A 16,071-nucleotide genomic window follows, 5' to 3' on the forward strand; every position below is an offset into this window, starting at 1 on the left:
AAGCTATACACTACCTGCTATATAGATACACATTAAAATACTTTCGGGTTCAGATTGGACAGACACAAGAACTCAGACTTGCGGAGTTAAAGCTGCCTTTATTTTTCTTCTCCGTCACCACCTGCCAGCCCAGCTCTCTCTCTCTCGGATGTACTTCACTGTGGGAGAGCTGCACTGTCTCGCTCTTCGGCCTCTGCCCGGGGCGAATCCACTGCAATTATGTTTAGATATTTAGCCCCGGTGGAGCACCAAGAGAGCGTCTGCATTTATAACTTAGTTTTTAGTTTTAGTCAAGCAATATGAAGCATCTCTTTACTTTTAAGTCCCTTAATTACCATTAAGCACAGCTTTCTCACCACTAAGACTACTTTTTGGTACCATCCTTAGACAAAGCAGAAACTTGTTGTATTTTCCAATGACATACAAGTGGAAAGATTACAGATTTTTATCGGCTTTAATTTTGTTACGTTATACATTTTAGAAACGTTTCATCTATACAAACACCACAAAACTATTCTCGATTGTATTTCTGAATGGTGTTACACTTAGTTCAGTTTTAAATGCATCTAATTAAGAAAGTTATTAGTTAGCATAAACTCTTAGTAATCAATAATATTGATTTTAGCACTGTAATAAGTTGTTGCACTTTCCCCCGCATCTTGTAAAAATATATTTTCATTGTTCAAATATACATTAAATCTGACTATCATATAATAAGTTAAATACAAAACTAAAGAAAAAACAGGGTAAAATATAATTCAAAATAGTTTGCTAACAATGTTAATTGTTTATAAATAATAAAATGTATTAACTAAGGAGTAGGATGGCACAGTTGTTAGTATGCTTCGTTTTTGTTTCTTTTTCATAAATACAACAGTAGTACCTGATGTCTCAGTGGCTTTCAAAATTAAATTATGCATGCAAACCTGTGAACTGGCCTGTGATACTGGCCATGTAATACTCTGCAATGTGGAATAATAGTTTATTTTAAAGGATAGAGAAAGCACAGAAAACAGGCAGTTAGATTGATCAGATTAGTATTTAAAGCCATTTAGCAAAGAGGGAATGAGAAGAGTGACAAACTAGTATACTTTAGATCTTTTTTTTTTTCTGAACCAGGGAAAATCTGATCATGTTTCCCTAAAACAATAATAAAAAACAATTTTATATATCACCTTTAAAAGTGGCATCTCAAAGCAGTACAGTAGAAGTTAAAAGGAGAGAGAGAGAGACACACACACCGGTTTTCATTGACAAAATATTTTATTTTTTTTACATTCTTCGTCTAACAGGAATGTTCACAAACATGTGACTGTCTTAAACACTCACATTCCCGAATGTCCCCCGCCCCGGTCAACAATCCTAGGAAGAACACGAAACAGCCTGTTAATAAAATTGTTGCAATTTTGTTCGGTCATTTTTTCCTCCCAGAATTTATAGATCGCATCGATCAGTTCCTGCTTTGTGACGGGCTTAGCAGTTTTCGGAACATAGTCTTTCAGCAAATGCCAAACCATCTCTATCGGATTTAGATCTGGGGATTCGGCTGGAGTTTTCACCCAGTTCCCTCCTTCTGCTATAAGCCTCACCCTTGCTGCTGTGTGTTTCGGATCGTTCTCTTAACAGAGACGGTGCCTTGATCCAAGTGCTCCCTGATGTATGAGGCGGCATGCTGTTTCACCACGACTTCCTCGAAGAATTCACGATCCATAATTCCTTCAAAAATAAGAAGTGGTCCCGGGCCTCTTCTAGATATACCCCCCCAGACATGAACCTTCAGTGGGTGTTTGGGCTTTGGCTTGTCCACATATATCCCCTTTTTACAAAATGACATTGTTGAAAACTGTTCCAGAGACACTGTTTCGTCGTTGAAAAGTACATCATGAAATGCCTCCCCCTGTTCAATCCATTGGAGCACTTGTTTGAGTCTTTCCTCTTTGTTTTTTACTCTTATCATGGGGCATGTGTTGGTTTTTCTGTATCTCCATCCAAGCCTTCTGCACACTCTTATCGATTGTCGGACTGACGCTCACACCAAGGTCAGCCCATAGCCATCTTTGAACTTGCATCGCCGGTAGCTCATTTTCATCCGTCAGTCTGTCGATGGCTCCCCAATAGGACTTTGGGGGGGGGGGGGGGTTGGGGAAAGAGATCAACAGTTTGTTTTAAAAACAATGTGCGTAGTTGTATTTACATGCAAGGAAAGTATTTTTGGAAAGTTATTTACCTTTGAATTGTCCTCGGTTTAGATCCTCTTTGCCTCCTCTCCCCTTTATAATGTCGTCTCACTGTGCTTTGACAAACGAAGATGTCCATCGAAGCCAAATGCTGTACAACGTCTCGTGTTGACTTCCCATTTCTTTTCATCTTCATTATTTGGTGATTTTGGCCGTAGTCTGTCTCCTTACCAAAGCTATACAGTAGTGCAGCTTGTTGTCTGTACCTGTATGCAGTATGGTACAGATAAATCTTACACCATACCGATGAGCTAATACGAGGGAAAGACACTCCTATTTTATTTAAAACACAATACGCCAGGAAATATCTGCATTAGCAAGCTAAAAAAAATTGCATCGAAAACCCGGGCGTAACAATTGTTTCCTTTTTCTGATCACTCACTGTCTGGATACTCCTCTCACCTGCCCTGTTCTAGGTTTTCTTGTTATTTGCTGATTTATGCCTGCTGCGATCCACTCCAGCCCTTACTTATCCCAAGTTGTTTGAATCGCCACAATTCAAATAGAGAAAAAATAGCTGACTGACAAGATTTAAGATGTGGCTGTCAATGTTGGATTAAAAAAAAACACATTGCATTGCTTGAAAATAATTTTTATTTCGAGAGACTGGATAAGTAATTCATATTGAGATTTGTTGATAATTGGAGGAAGGTTTTGCTTTAATGGTTTGATATTTGATTTTGTATTGTGGTTATCTATGTTTTTGGTTGGTATTATGTTTATATGGTTGTTTTTTGTTGGTTGTTCGTTATTATGAATGTCATTTTTGATTATTGGATATAAACAGTATCAACCAAACTCCATTAATATAAGTATCGAGTGGTATAAAATAAATACAGCTTTTTAGTATAGATTACACTTTTCTAAAAATAAAAACAATTACAATCTAATCTTTCCACGTTTGATACCAAAATCCCAAGAAAAATACATCTAAACGGAGAAAGCTATGCTGAAAGTTTATTAAGATACTTAGACAAAGATATATCAATTCTATTTTTTCAAAGAAATGTTTGTTAAAAGAAAGTTGCAGCACCGGCTGGATTTGAACACACAACCTGTGGGTTACTAATCGAGCATGTAGACCAGCAGACTTACTGGGAAGGTCACATGAGCAGAGGTGAAACAGCCCTACACATACAGAATCAACAGGCATTGTACAGCGTGTATTACTGTGTTGCAGTACATGAATATAATTATATCATTATTAATTTCTTTAGATATGCAATTCCATATTATATTAGCATTTTACATGCTATTTCACATGTTAGTTAAAGACTTCGATGCTTAAAATGTTTAGGGAGAAATGGAATACTGGTGTGTTTTTTTTTCTTTAAAGTACCGATTCCTGGAATCTGACTGGCTGACACCCTTCTGAAGTGGTACCATAATATCTGTTATGCAGAAAAGAAAGCATAGATAAAAAAGCTTGATTCTCATGTATCTGATAAAAGTATCTTTTAATACAGTCTTTGCTGTGTTCTTGAGGATCCTTGTGATATTTTGAGCTCTGGTTGAATGATAAGTGGCACAGTTTTAATTTTCGTTGTTAGAAATTATGAAACACTCTGTTAAAAGCAAGGGAGTTTTTATGTCCATTATAGTAAAAGAAAATGCCTGACAAAGTAGGTATTGGACAGTTTCTAAGTGCTTGTACAAATGTGCTAAAGAAATGAACAAAAAAAGTAATTTATCCTTTATCATATTGGCTAGCTAATGTCCTGTCCTCCTTAGTTAGATCAACGAAATGCTGTGGTGTTTGTCAAAGAAAAAAATAATCTTTTTGTTTAAAATGATGGTTAGAAAGAATGTGGACCAGCGTAATACTTTGAGTTTACAGCTTGTCCAAAGTCATTCATTATTAATACTATTACTAATATCTTCGGTAAAGGCTTTGATGCATACAATTTCTGCATAATTAAAATATTTATAATAAAGATTGGTTGTGTACTTTTGCCCAACTGAGCAATCTTGCTTTCATAAAATATACCAACTTTTTAATGACTGATTAACGTGCTGTAATACACAGTTTAAATTTAAAAGCTCAAATGCTGTACATGAGAGGTTAAGCTTTATTGGCTTCTCCTGGCGGTTTTACATGGTGATTCCGAATACTTTCTAGCATGACGTCAAATGATGCGATACTGCGTTTTGATGCGACACCCACCGCAGTATACCGCGAAATACCACACCCATTTTGAATGGCTGCATCTGTAAGTGGTCCCAGGCCTCTTCTAGATATATCTCCCCCAGATGTGAACCTTGGCATGGTTGAAAACTGTTCCAGAGCCACTGTTGCATCAGTGAAAAGTACATCATGAAATGCCTCTCCCTGTTCAATCCATTGAAGAGCTTGTTTGAGCCTTTCCTCTTTGTTTCTTACCTTTATCATGGGGCATGTTGGTTTTTTTTATATCTCAATCCAAGCCCTCTGCGCACTCTTTATCGATGTCGGACTCACGCTTGCACAGAGGTCAGCCCACAGCCGTCTTTGAACTTGCACCACTGATAACTCATTTTCCTCTGTCAGTCTGTCAATGGCTCACAAAATAGGACTTAAAAGAAATCAACATTTATAAAAAATGTGTAGTTGTATTCCCATGTAATAGAATATTGTTACAAAGTTATTTACCTTTGCATCGTTACCTTAGTTTCTCTTTGCCTTCTCTCCCCTTTATAATGTCATCTCACTGCGCTTTCACAAAGATGTCCATGGAAGCCAAAAGCTGTACAGTCTCTTGTTGACTTCCCATTTCTTTTCATCCTCATTATTTGGTGTGAGAGTCTTCTTGATTTTGGACAGTCTGTCTCCTTACCAAAGCTATAGTGCAGTATGTTGTCTGTCCCAACAAATGGTACAGATAAACATGTACTATACTGACTAGCTAATATCTGGGCAACTTTTCTTTCCTCAACTCGAACACAATATAAAATACTCAAATTTAAAACAATACGCCAGGCAGTTTGATAGACACATTAGCAAGTTAATGCAATTCTATTGAAAAGCCGGGCGTGATTTCTCTCCCAGCCTCAGCAGCAGACAGATAATTTTCTTCTCTGTTTAGCCTATCTGTCTGTGCTCATTGAAAAGCCGGGTGTGATTTTTTTTTTTTAGCAGCAGACAGATTAGGCAAAAATAGCTCTTACAAGTGGCTATCAAAACCCTGTTTTCCAGCTTTTAAAGTCACGCAATGTGATTTCACAGATGTTTGCTCTTGTCAGTAACAAGTTATGCACAATACTAGCAAAAACCTGCCAAGGCACCCACGTGCAGTAAAGCGGTGACCCCTCAAACCCAAAGCATAACAGCATCATAAATCCCAAATTTATGCTACACACAGCGTCCCATTTCCCCCACCCCTTCAGAAAATGAAACAATTGCAGTTCTCGAAGACTGAAAAGCATTGCTGGAAGTAGTGCTGGCAAGCAAAATGAAAGCAAAAATTAAAGCCAGGCTGACCTGGACCGTGGCTGGCCATGGAGAAGGGGCTATGAGCTGCTCTCCCACAGGAACGGATGGCTCTACCAGGACATCGATCTCTCCTGGGGGTCCAGGGCCATTTGTAGCTCATGGCCGTCGTGACCCATCAGAAAAGAAGAAAGTGCCAGGACCGAGCGGCTCTGTGACCTGTGAAGGAGAAGACCAAAAGACTGGAGCTTGTGCTGCAGATGGACCTTCAAATCTGGACCCAATCCTGGACTGTGTTCCCACGCGGCTTCACCCTGTGGGACCTGTCATACCGCCTTTTTCGTGTGATGCTGGCATTTTGCCGCCCTGTTGTGGGTGTGCACTGGAGGGGTTGGAGCTGGGTACACCTGGAACCTGTCCAGGGGCATTTGTAGCTCACGGCCGAGCATGATGAAGGCTGGTGAGCTGCCAGTCGGGGCATGCTCTGTGGCCCTGTAGGGGAGGAGAGTGCTGAGCAGCATGGCTGAGAAGGAACAGCCCTCGGACAGGTGGACTCTGTGGTTTAGGCGTTCCACACCCCTGTTCACCGTTGGGTTGTAGAAAGCAGTGCGAGGATGTCGAATACCTTGGTCAGCCAAGAAACTCCGTTTCTAGACAAACTGTGGCAAATTTTCAGTTGTGATAATGGCTGGCAACCCCCATTGGGCAAAAAGGGATTCCAGGAAGTCTATGACCGCTTGAGAAGTGACTTACCCTGTGGATATGACTTCTGGCCATTTTGAATGGAAGTCATAGGCCATTATGAGGAAGCACTGATGGGGCAGGACACCATGCAGCTCCCCACAGATGTCTGGCTGGCCAATCCCTGGGATCCCCTCCAGCTGGTCTAGGGGCTGAAGGAAGGCCTTGCAGTTTCTGACCAGAGCCTCTATGTCCCAGTTGATTCCTGCCCACCACACCAGATCCCGGCACCGTTGCTTGACCATAACAATGCCCAGTTGGCCTGCATGTGCCATCTGGAGAACATGTCCTTGGAGACTAGCTGGAACAACCATGCAGGTCCCCTGGGCAACACGGGAGTCGTTCCAGCAAGAGCTCATCTTTGAGAAGGGGCCCGGTTCAGCCAAGACTTTAGAGGGCCAGCCTGAGCGTATGAAAGTGCAGAGCTGGGTGAGCACCGGGTCCTGTTCTAAGGCCTTCTGTAGTTCCTGGAGAGATACTATGGCCTGAAGTGGAGTGTAGGGCATTTGGATGAGATCAGGTTAGAGTGTCTGATTCAAGACCTCCAGGCAGGTTAGGAAAGGTTGCAGCTCTACTGTCCCGCTCTACATTCTCATGTCCTGGAGTGAACTTCAGTGCAAAACTATTGCTGGAGCCTCTCAGACCAGTGGTGGAGTCTGAGTGGTTGATGCCCTGTTCCTGAAGTGGTGAGCAGCACAGTGAGGGCCTAGTTGTCCGTACCTAACGTGAATCTATGACTGTATAAATACCACATGCCAAGACCTCTCGTCGGGGCCCCTCGCTCCCCCAGAAAGTACTTGGGTTCAGGTGGACTGAGAGTTTGAGGGACGAAGGCGATGGATTACAGCTCCCATGGGGGTGCTGGAGGCATTGCAAGTGACGAAGGTGGGTCTGGAGAGGTTGAAGTGTGCCAGGACAGACAGACAGACAGTGAGGTGAGCTAAGCTTTCAAGAGATGGATGATTTAGAGCAAGCATGAGTCCAAACCAAGGGGCATCCTGCAGCAGCTGACACAGTGGGCCTGTAGTGGCTGAGTAGTGTGGCAGAAACTGGAGATGGCAGGCTGCTGTTTGCGCTGTCTGAAGAGAAAGCAAGCAAGGAAGGAGGTGACCTGTGCTGGTGTGGTAGGCTCTCGGATGCACTGAATGGCCTCAATGTTGGACTGCAGCGGGGTGATGCCAGCACCTATAAGACGGAACCCCACAAACTCGGTGTTCAGCGGATAACATTCCCTCTCCATTGAGGGTGAGGTGGTTGTGGTGATGCACCTTGAACACCCTGTGGAGGTGCTGGCACGGGTGTGGATGGCTGGCACGGGTTGGGCCACGAACCACCATGTCATCGTGATGGACTATTCCAGGGATTCCGGTGAAGTAAGTGATGTCCACTTTCTGGAAACAGCTGGGGGCAGAGCTCAATCTGAAGGGCACTCTTGTGTAGCAGAAGACACCGATGTGTGTGACAACTGTGAAGTTCCGGCCGTCATGGTGGAGAGGAATCTGGAGGTATCCCTGATGAAGACTGAATTTTGTAAATACAGTGGAACCAGAGAACTGTGGGGAGGAGGTACTTGTCTGGTATGACAGATTTGTTCACTACCTTCAGGTCCACACAGACTTGCAACCACCAGGTTGGACACCTATGGAGAGGCGTCAACGGGTTCAATGAAGCCTGCATTCTCAAGTCTCTGGAGTTTGGCAGTGACCTCATCGCGGAGGACCAGCAAAATGCGGCGCAGTGGCTGGATGACTGGGCACATGATGGTGTGAAACAGGAGCTTGTGGTTAAACGTGGTTTTTCGGCCAAGGCCATGGAAGACTGCAGGCCACTGGGACTGCCACGGAGAACTGATGGTGAAAATGGCTGAGCCGCTGCTCTCAAGCAGAGAGAACCCGAGGCGAGTGAAAGGTCCAGTCCCAGGAAGTTGGCGCCATTGCGAGACACATGGAAATTGAAGGCAGAGAGAGACCTGGAGCCATAGTGCACTGGTAAGCTGATTGAGCTCACTATATCAATCAGAACTGCCATAACTGCACAGGGTGGTGGATGGTGGTGAGAAGAACTGCTTCGATGAGAGATTGAGGATGGGAAGAGCGGCCCCAGTGTCCAGCAGCAGGGTAATTCACACACTGTCCAGCTCCACAGTGCACATTTTGGAAGCTCTGGGCACTCTGTTCATTGTATGAACTATGGTAGGAACAGAGGATGCTGAGTGCCGCAGGCGGGCCGGTGCTGAACGGCAGACCTTGGCAAAGTGATTATACTTGCTGCATGGTTGACACGGATGCCCTCGGACAGGGCAGTTCTCAGCCCTGGTGGCATGGGAGGGTGAACCGTGATTCTCTCGGCACCTGGGAGGAGACTCATGCAGCATGTCTGTGTCTTGTGAGTCTGGGCTGCCTGGCCGCTGCGGCTGCTCCACATGACAGGCAGCGAGTGCGGGAGAAGGAGAAGGAATGAACGCTAGTGAAGAGGACAAGGCAGCGGTGGCCTCAACTTTGAAACGTTATTTGAATAGCCTTGTTCAGCGCTACGTCATCTAGTGCTGCGAGCAATCTTTCTCTGACTTTCGTTATTCATGTGCTCCACTAGCTGGTCTCTTATGATCTTGCATCATGCCAAATTGGCAAGAGGAGGCCAGTGCCCACGGGTCCGCAGCAAACTGATGCACAGACTCGCCCACGGCGCTGTCTGAAGAGAATCGTGTGGAGGATGACACTCTGGGGTTGATGAGCTGCGCTTTCAGAAGTTCCACAGCTTCAGTGCATGTTACAGTAGAGCTGAGACTGTGGAAAGTGTGCTGTCCCTAGGCAGTGTACAAGGATCACTTTTTTTTTTCTGGGCGACGGCACATTTGAGGTCAAGTGCTGCCCAGTAAGTCTCAAGAGTCCACCCAGTGAGTCCAGGGCACTGGCGTGGAACGGGAGAGATGGTGGGAGTGAAAGCTCTATCCTCGTCGCCAATGTTACACCGCAGACAACCAGGGACTGAGGTGGACAGATTTCACAGGCGTCTGCTCTTTTTTGTGCATAACTCGTAACTGACACAGCAGGGCAAAAACCCGCCAAGGCAACCAAGTGCCGTAAAGCGGTAACCCCATAAAACCCAAAGAGCAACAGTGTCGTAAACCCCAAACGGATGTTGTGTGCAACAAGTTGCATTTTTAGAAACCTTATCTTTAATAAAGCCAGTCCCATGTGTAACAGAGCTCAAAATGCGCAAAGGCAATAGGCTAAATTCTTATGCATCAGTTGAAAGAGAATATGGAATGGAATGATGGGCAACTGATTGTTTCAATTTTAAAGAATCAAAAATAAGAAAACTCATGCCTGCCTAAATTAGATATTGCATGACTTTAAAATCCATTTAAAACGGGTGACGTTTCTTCCACGCAATCAGGTTAGTCTTTGTGTAAGGTTTTTTATTTAAACATTTTAGTTTTGTAAACGGGCATACAGAAAAAATCACCTTTTTTACAGGCATTAAGTAGATCAGCAGGTTGCTGACAAAATAGTGCATGTCACACTTTATTCAATATTTACATCTGAATAAGAAAGCCAGGTGTTAACAAACTATTAATAATCAATAATAACTCGCATTGTAATTTGTTGCACTTCTTCCACATCTTGTAAAAACATTAATTTACAGGCTTTTTTCAAATACATTAAATCCACCTATCAGAAAATAAGTAAAATGAATTCAGTCTTAATTTCAAATTATTTATCTTCAATTTTGTCTCTCTTCCTACTCTCTCTCACTGGCTTAGATTCAGACACAGAATGACTAAAATGGGAGGGAATGTTTCGTGCCAGTCAGCGCATTATCATTTTGTGCTACGGGGAAGGCTTATCATTTATTTCAGTCTCCTTCACTCTGCCCAAACCACCCATTCAAAAGGGTGCAGTGTTAAAAACACTCTCCTTAACCGAGCTGCTCATTTAAATAAAGTTTTCTTATATAAGCTCTTTTTTTTTTTTAGACAATTCAGGTGGGGAGCTGCATAGGCTGCGAAGCAACAAGTAATAGGTCTATTCCATGCTGAAAAGAGGAGAAAGAAAATGCAATATTTTGGCCGTGGAGCCTTCTTCAGATGCGAGAAAAACAAGGCAGTAAGCAAAGGTAATGTAGCATAGGAAAACCAAAAGCTGGGGGAGGGGAGGTGGGAGCAGGGGACAGACGTAGTGGCCAATCAGATGTAGTATTCAGTCGGGATAGGTGAAGAGAGGTGTGAAGTGAAACCTACGATGAATAGAGAACTTAAAAGAATGAGTCTGTTGAGAGAAGGGGAAAGGTTTGATCTTAGCTGCAGGATAACTTTAGCTTCTGTCTTTCTGTGGGAGTTGGAGGGAGATCTCAGACAATAGAGATTAGTGTGTTCATGGCCGTCAGATGAAATGAGAAACAATAGGCTTGGCGAAATCTTTCATCTTCACAGCCCTCATATGCTTTCACCCCTTTTGGTTGGGCATTTACTGCAAGAGATACAGTAAGGTTGCTGGAGGTACAAGATGTCATCTGAGTGATCCGGAATCATCCTGAAGGGCTTTGAATAAGTGTTGTTAGATATGTACTTGCAGGTGATGCAGAGAGCTCTGTTGCAAAGGAAAGTGCCTGGTGTGGATGGCCGCTGAGAGCAGTCAAGGGAGCTGTGAACAAGGTTACACTGTTTTTTGCAATCCCACCAATGAAGGCATCATCCTGTCGGATCGAAAAGTTAATAAATCTGGGGATAGAAAGTGTGGTGGGGTCGCACAAAAGGAATGCGGTTGTTACGGTGGGAGTTTCCGCTTCGTAACAGTGGTCCGAGGGGTGTTTTTTGCTCGGGCAAGGGCATAACACTGCTGGGGTATCCTTTGTTGATGGTGAGGAAGAGTACATTTTGTGGGGCTGGTTCTGGAAATTGATGTTGCTACAGAGTCGTCAACGCCAAAGGAACTATGAAAAAGGAAGGGTTTTTAGTGTTTGGGATGAAATGAGCTGTACAGGAGATGGTGTGAAGCAGTGGGTTTGTAATAGATTTAAGTAGAGAGTTGGGGGTAGTTGATGTCTAGAAACAGAAGAGTAGTGGAAAGTGTTAACTGTTTATTTGAGGGATGAGTGAAAGTTGGTGAAGTGATGCAGAAAGTGCTCAAGCTGGTTGTTGGAGCATGTGGCAGCACTGACGCAGTCATCAATGCATCGCTTAGAGGTCAGGGACAAAGCTAGTATAGGAAGTGAAGAAGCGTTCTACCCAGCTGACAAAAAATATTGGTATAGCTGGGTCCCATTCTGGTGCCCATGGCGACTCCACTAACATGTTGGTAAAAAAGGTTATTGAATGAGAATGCGTTCAGTGTGAGAACCAATTCTGTGAGGCGTACCAGGTTGTGGGTGGGTGGATCAAGCACTGTGTGTTTGTCTGGCATTTGCTTGAGGGCTGTAAGGCCGTCATTATGGGGAATGATGGTGTAAAGAGATGTGATGTCCATGGTAAAAAGTTAATATTTGGGGACCTGAAATTGGAAGTCATTTAAACGTTGGGGCATGTGGTTGGTGTCCTTGACTGTATGAGGGAAGACCTTCAACCAGTGGTCTCATAAGGCTGTCGAGAAAGTCCGAGATGTATTTCGTTGGACCATTGCATGCTGATATGATGGGGCGTCTGGTTTGTGGATTTTGGGGAGGTGGTAAAATTGAGATTCCTGGGGATGTTCAATGGGGGAGTTCCTTACTGTTAATAAAGGAGATGGATACCACTTCCTTTTGGTAGTCGGTGGTAGAGTTCTGTTGGAGAGGGACATTGGCTTAAGTGTTGGTTAGTTGTCTTTTTTTGAGACGCGATGCTTCACATGTCAATAACTCCACCAACAAATGACACAGAATCTTACTGTATATAAACATCCAGAACCTGGTTCTATTTTCAAAAACATCATCTTGAATAAAGCTAATCCCAGGTCTAAACAAGTTCATAAAGCCAGAATTACTATTCAATTCAAGGTGTTTTATTAGCATGACCAATGGGTACAATCAGTATTGCCAAAGCAATTTAAAATAAAATTAACATGGAACAAAACCTCAAGTAAAATAAAATCTAAAGACATGTCATAAAATATTTTCATGTACTGTAAACTTATTGAGCATTATTGGGAGACAGGCTCACTGTTTCTCAGGCTGAGACAGGGGATCACATACTGGGCTGCCAGTTCACCTGAGTTCCCTCCTCCCTCTCCCAGTAGGATTGGGACCAGTTGTGATTCTGGCAGGTGTGGGAATTCTGGTACTAGATTTCTGAGTTTATTGAAGAATGTTTCTCTAATCCCAGAATATCGGTCATGGTGCAATAGGAAGTGCACCTCTGTCTTTTATTTCTCCCCACTGGCACTTGGAGCATAGCCTGTCCTCTCTGGACAGCCATGTCTGCCTGTGTCGCCCAGTTTCTATGGCCAGGCTGCGGTCACTGAGCCTGTACTTTTGTCAGGGTCTGTTTCTTTTTGTTTATATTGGTCAAATATTCGGCTAGTGTGTATTGCCTGTTTAGGGTTCTGTAGCATTCCAGTTTGCGTGTGTGTGTGTCCCAGTGTGTGAGATTGCCGTGTTGTGGTTAAATCTGAGTTGTGATGCTCTAGCAGTGGTGTCCTGATGCTAGTTATTGTCAGTGTGGCTTGGGATCACAACGGGTCCCAATCCTACTGGGAGAGGGAGGAGGGAACTCAGTTGAACTGGCAGCCCAGTATGTAATCTCCTGTCACAGCCTGAGTGTGTGTAGGGTGTAAATGTGATCAGCTGTGCAGTGATCTGGTAATAAGCCAATATTACTCTTGCTCAGGACATTGTGTTCGCTAAGGAAGGCCAGTATTCGTGTGTTCAGGGTACTGCAGAATACCTTCCCCAGGTTACTGTTCACACAGATGCCTGGTAGTTGTTGGGATCAAGTCCATCTCCACTCTTATAGATGGGCGTGATGAGTCCTTGGTTCCAGGCCTCGGGGAAACATCTGGCTGTCATGATGAGATTGAGGAGTTTGAGCAGGGCTTGTTGCAACTTTGGGCTGCTGTGTCTCAGCTTCTCATTTATGACTCCATCATGGCCACAGGCTTTGTGTGGTCTGAGGGCCTGGAGTTTGTCCAGTAGCTCCTGCTCAGTGATTGGGGAGTCTAAGGGGTTTTGGTTGTCTTTGATAGCCAATTCCAAAATTGCGACCTCATAAATGGTGTTTTGGTCCGATAGAGATTTTCAAAGTATGTTTGCCAGATTGTTCCATTTTGGATGGCCAATTCTTCTGGCTTTGATTTGTTTAAATTGTTCCACTTCTCCTAGAAACAGTTCTGATTTAGTGACTCCTCAATTTCTGCAAATTGTTTATGTATGCATTTCTTTTCTTTTTCATGTTTGTCAAGCTTTACCGTATCACAGTAGCTGAGGCGTAGATCTGCGTGTGGTTGTTTGTTTTCGTAGTGCATTTCTGATGGTTTTTGCACTCCATATCAAACCACCTTTCTTTTGCTTTTGTTTTTGGTAGGTTTTTTTTTTTGTTTTTAGTATAGATTTTGATGCCAGTTTGTGAAATAGGTGATTTTGTTTTTGTGTGGCCAAGTTTATGCCTAATTTTGTTGGTTTGTTATGGAGTGTTTAGGAATGTGTCCAAATTTCTTCATCGCATGGTGCAGTTTGGTATCCATCTAGGCTGTCTGTGTCCCATCTGTACGCCTGGTTGAGGTCATACAGCTGGCTGGGCTGTGTCGGTGCGTCTCTATGCTGGCATGCTCTCTTCATGTAAGTGTGATCTGGCTATGGTCAGAGAGATGAGTTTGTGGCCTGACGGTGAAGGCACTGATACAGGAGGGGGTCCAGGTCGGTGGTGGCGTAGTCCACCATACTGCTGCCCAGAGCTGAGCTGTAGGTGAACCTGTCTAGAGAGTCCCCTCTAGCCCTGCCGTTGACGATGTACAGGCCCAGCCCTTGACAGAGCTGGAGCAGCTTGCCTCTGGTGCTGGTGTGTGGTACAGAGGGAGTTGTCCAAATGCGTGAGTGTTTCCCTGTGTGCTGGTGAAGTCTGCCAGTGTGCCTGTTTGTGCATTGAGGTCATAACAGAGCAGCACGTGTGGAGACTGGGGAGAATTCCCTTACTGTAGTAGGGGGATTAAGAGGGTGGGATGTAGATGGCACACAGGAAAACCTCATTTTCTGTACGTGTGGTATTTCTTTTGGTTTTAAGTCAAACTTGACTCTTCTTTCTTTACTAGTTGTATGGAGTGACTGAGCTCCGCTCTGTACCAAACAATGATCCCCCCCCCCCCCCCCCCAGAGTCTCTGCCCCGGGTGATTTGGGGTTTTTTGACAGAGGGCACCATGATCTCCTTGTAGCCTGCAGGACAATGGGTAGCCAAGTCTCCCCGACAGTCTCCTGTAGGATCATCTGTCTCCTTTACATTCTTGATGATAAACTCAGGATCAGTGCTCTTCAGCCCAAATGCAGATGAGCCCAGACCCTGAATGATCTACATACTAATCGTTAAGGATCTCATTGTTAGCATTTTGAATGATCTTTGAAATTTATTGTTTTCTGGAACTGTATCAAATTCATGTCGGATATTTGCATCAACAAAACCAGAGTATTGTGCTGGGTTTGTGTCTGTCACTGTGGGTGGTGGTAATTCAGCTCATAAGCCGGATGCAGATGAGGTTCAGGAGCTGCCGGATTTGTCCCAGCTCAAAACTGCTCGGGACCGCTGGTCTGGCCAGGGCTGTGGCGTAGTTGTGAAGGAGGGGCTCGGTCCGGCTCCGCTGTTGTGGGGTGCTGGTTCTGGTCCCGTTTGGTTGTTGGTCTGGGTTGGAGGGATGTAGGATGGGGCTGGTTCTGTTCCTTGTGGGTTGAGCTGGTCTGGGTTGGGGATGTGGATGTTCCTCTGGTCGTCCTATTTCTCTCTGGGGTGGTGTTTGGGTGTCTGCCCAGTGTGGTGCCTTTTAGGGTTTTAGTGAATAGTCGGATGGTCTGTTTTTTAAGGTGTTTGAGGTCCAAGGGTGGGGTGATGGACCAGGTAGACATTTGGGAGCAGGGCACAGCACTGCGAGATCTCAGCATTGTTTTTCTGGATGGTGTGGTATTGCTCGTCCTCGGCAGCAGGGTGGAGATGACGATGCGAGCCTGAGGGAACTCCTGTATGGCCCTCTCTACCACTCTCCTGGTGGACTGGACCACCTGCTCCCTCTGGGTCCTCAGGTCGTTGGTGCAGGTTTGGATGATATGCCCAGGACCCGACCTGGAGAGCAGCTGCAGGGCTTTCTCAGGGCTTTCAGGTCAATGGTAGAACACGTTATTACTGTGCATTTATAATAGCCCCTATTACCCCCATTTAGATTAAAATCACAAATGTGTGTTTTAATTAAATGCTTGTATTGATTCACAATCTGACAATGCAAGATGGAACAAAAGCATCTGTGAAATCTCCTTCCCAAATGTACCCCACTGTGCTCAGCAATCATAGGAAGAACATGGGGCTAACGGGGACTCTTATTTCTCTCCTCTTTCTTATCAACACTTGTTAATAAAACGGTTTTATTCATTCATGATCTGACTCGCTTAACTCACATTCCAGAATGCCCAACTGTTCAACAGTCCTAGGAAGAACACGGAATAGCCTGTTGCAATTCAATTTCAAATGGAGGCTGCCACTACCTTGTCCTGTTCACTAGCGTTCTCCCCTGCTC

Source organism: Lepisosteus platostomus, chromosome 15 (assembly GCF_059453375.1).
Source record: "Lepisosteus platostomus isolate fLepPlt1 chromosome 15, fLepPlt1.hap1, whole genome shotgun sequence".
NCBI classification, from domain to species: domain Eukaryota; kingdom Metazoa; phylum Chordata; class Actinopteri; order Semionotiformes; family Lepisosteidae; genus Lepisosteus; species Lepisosteus platostomus.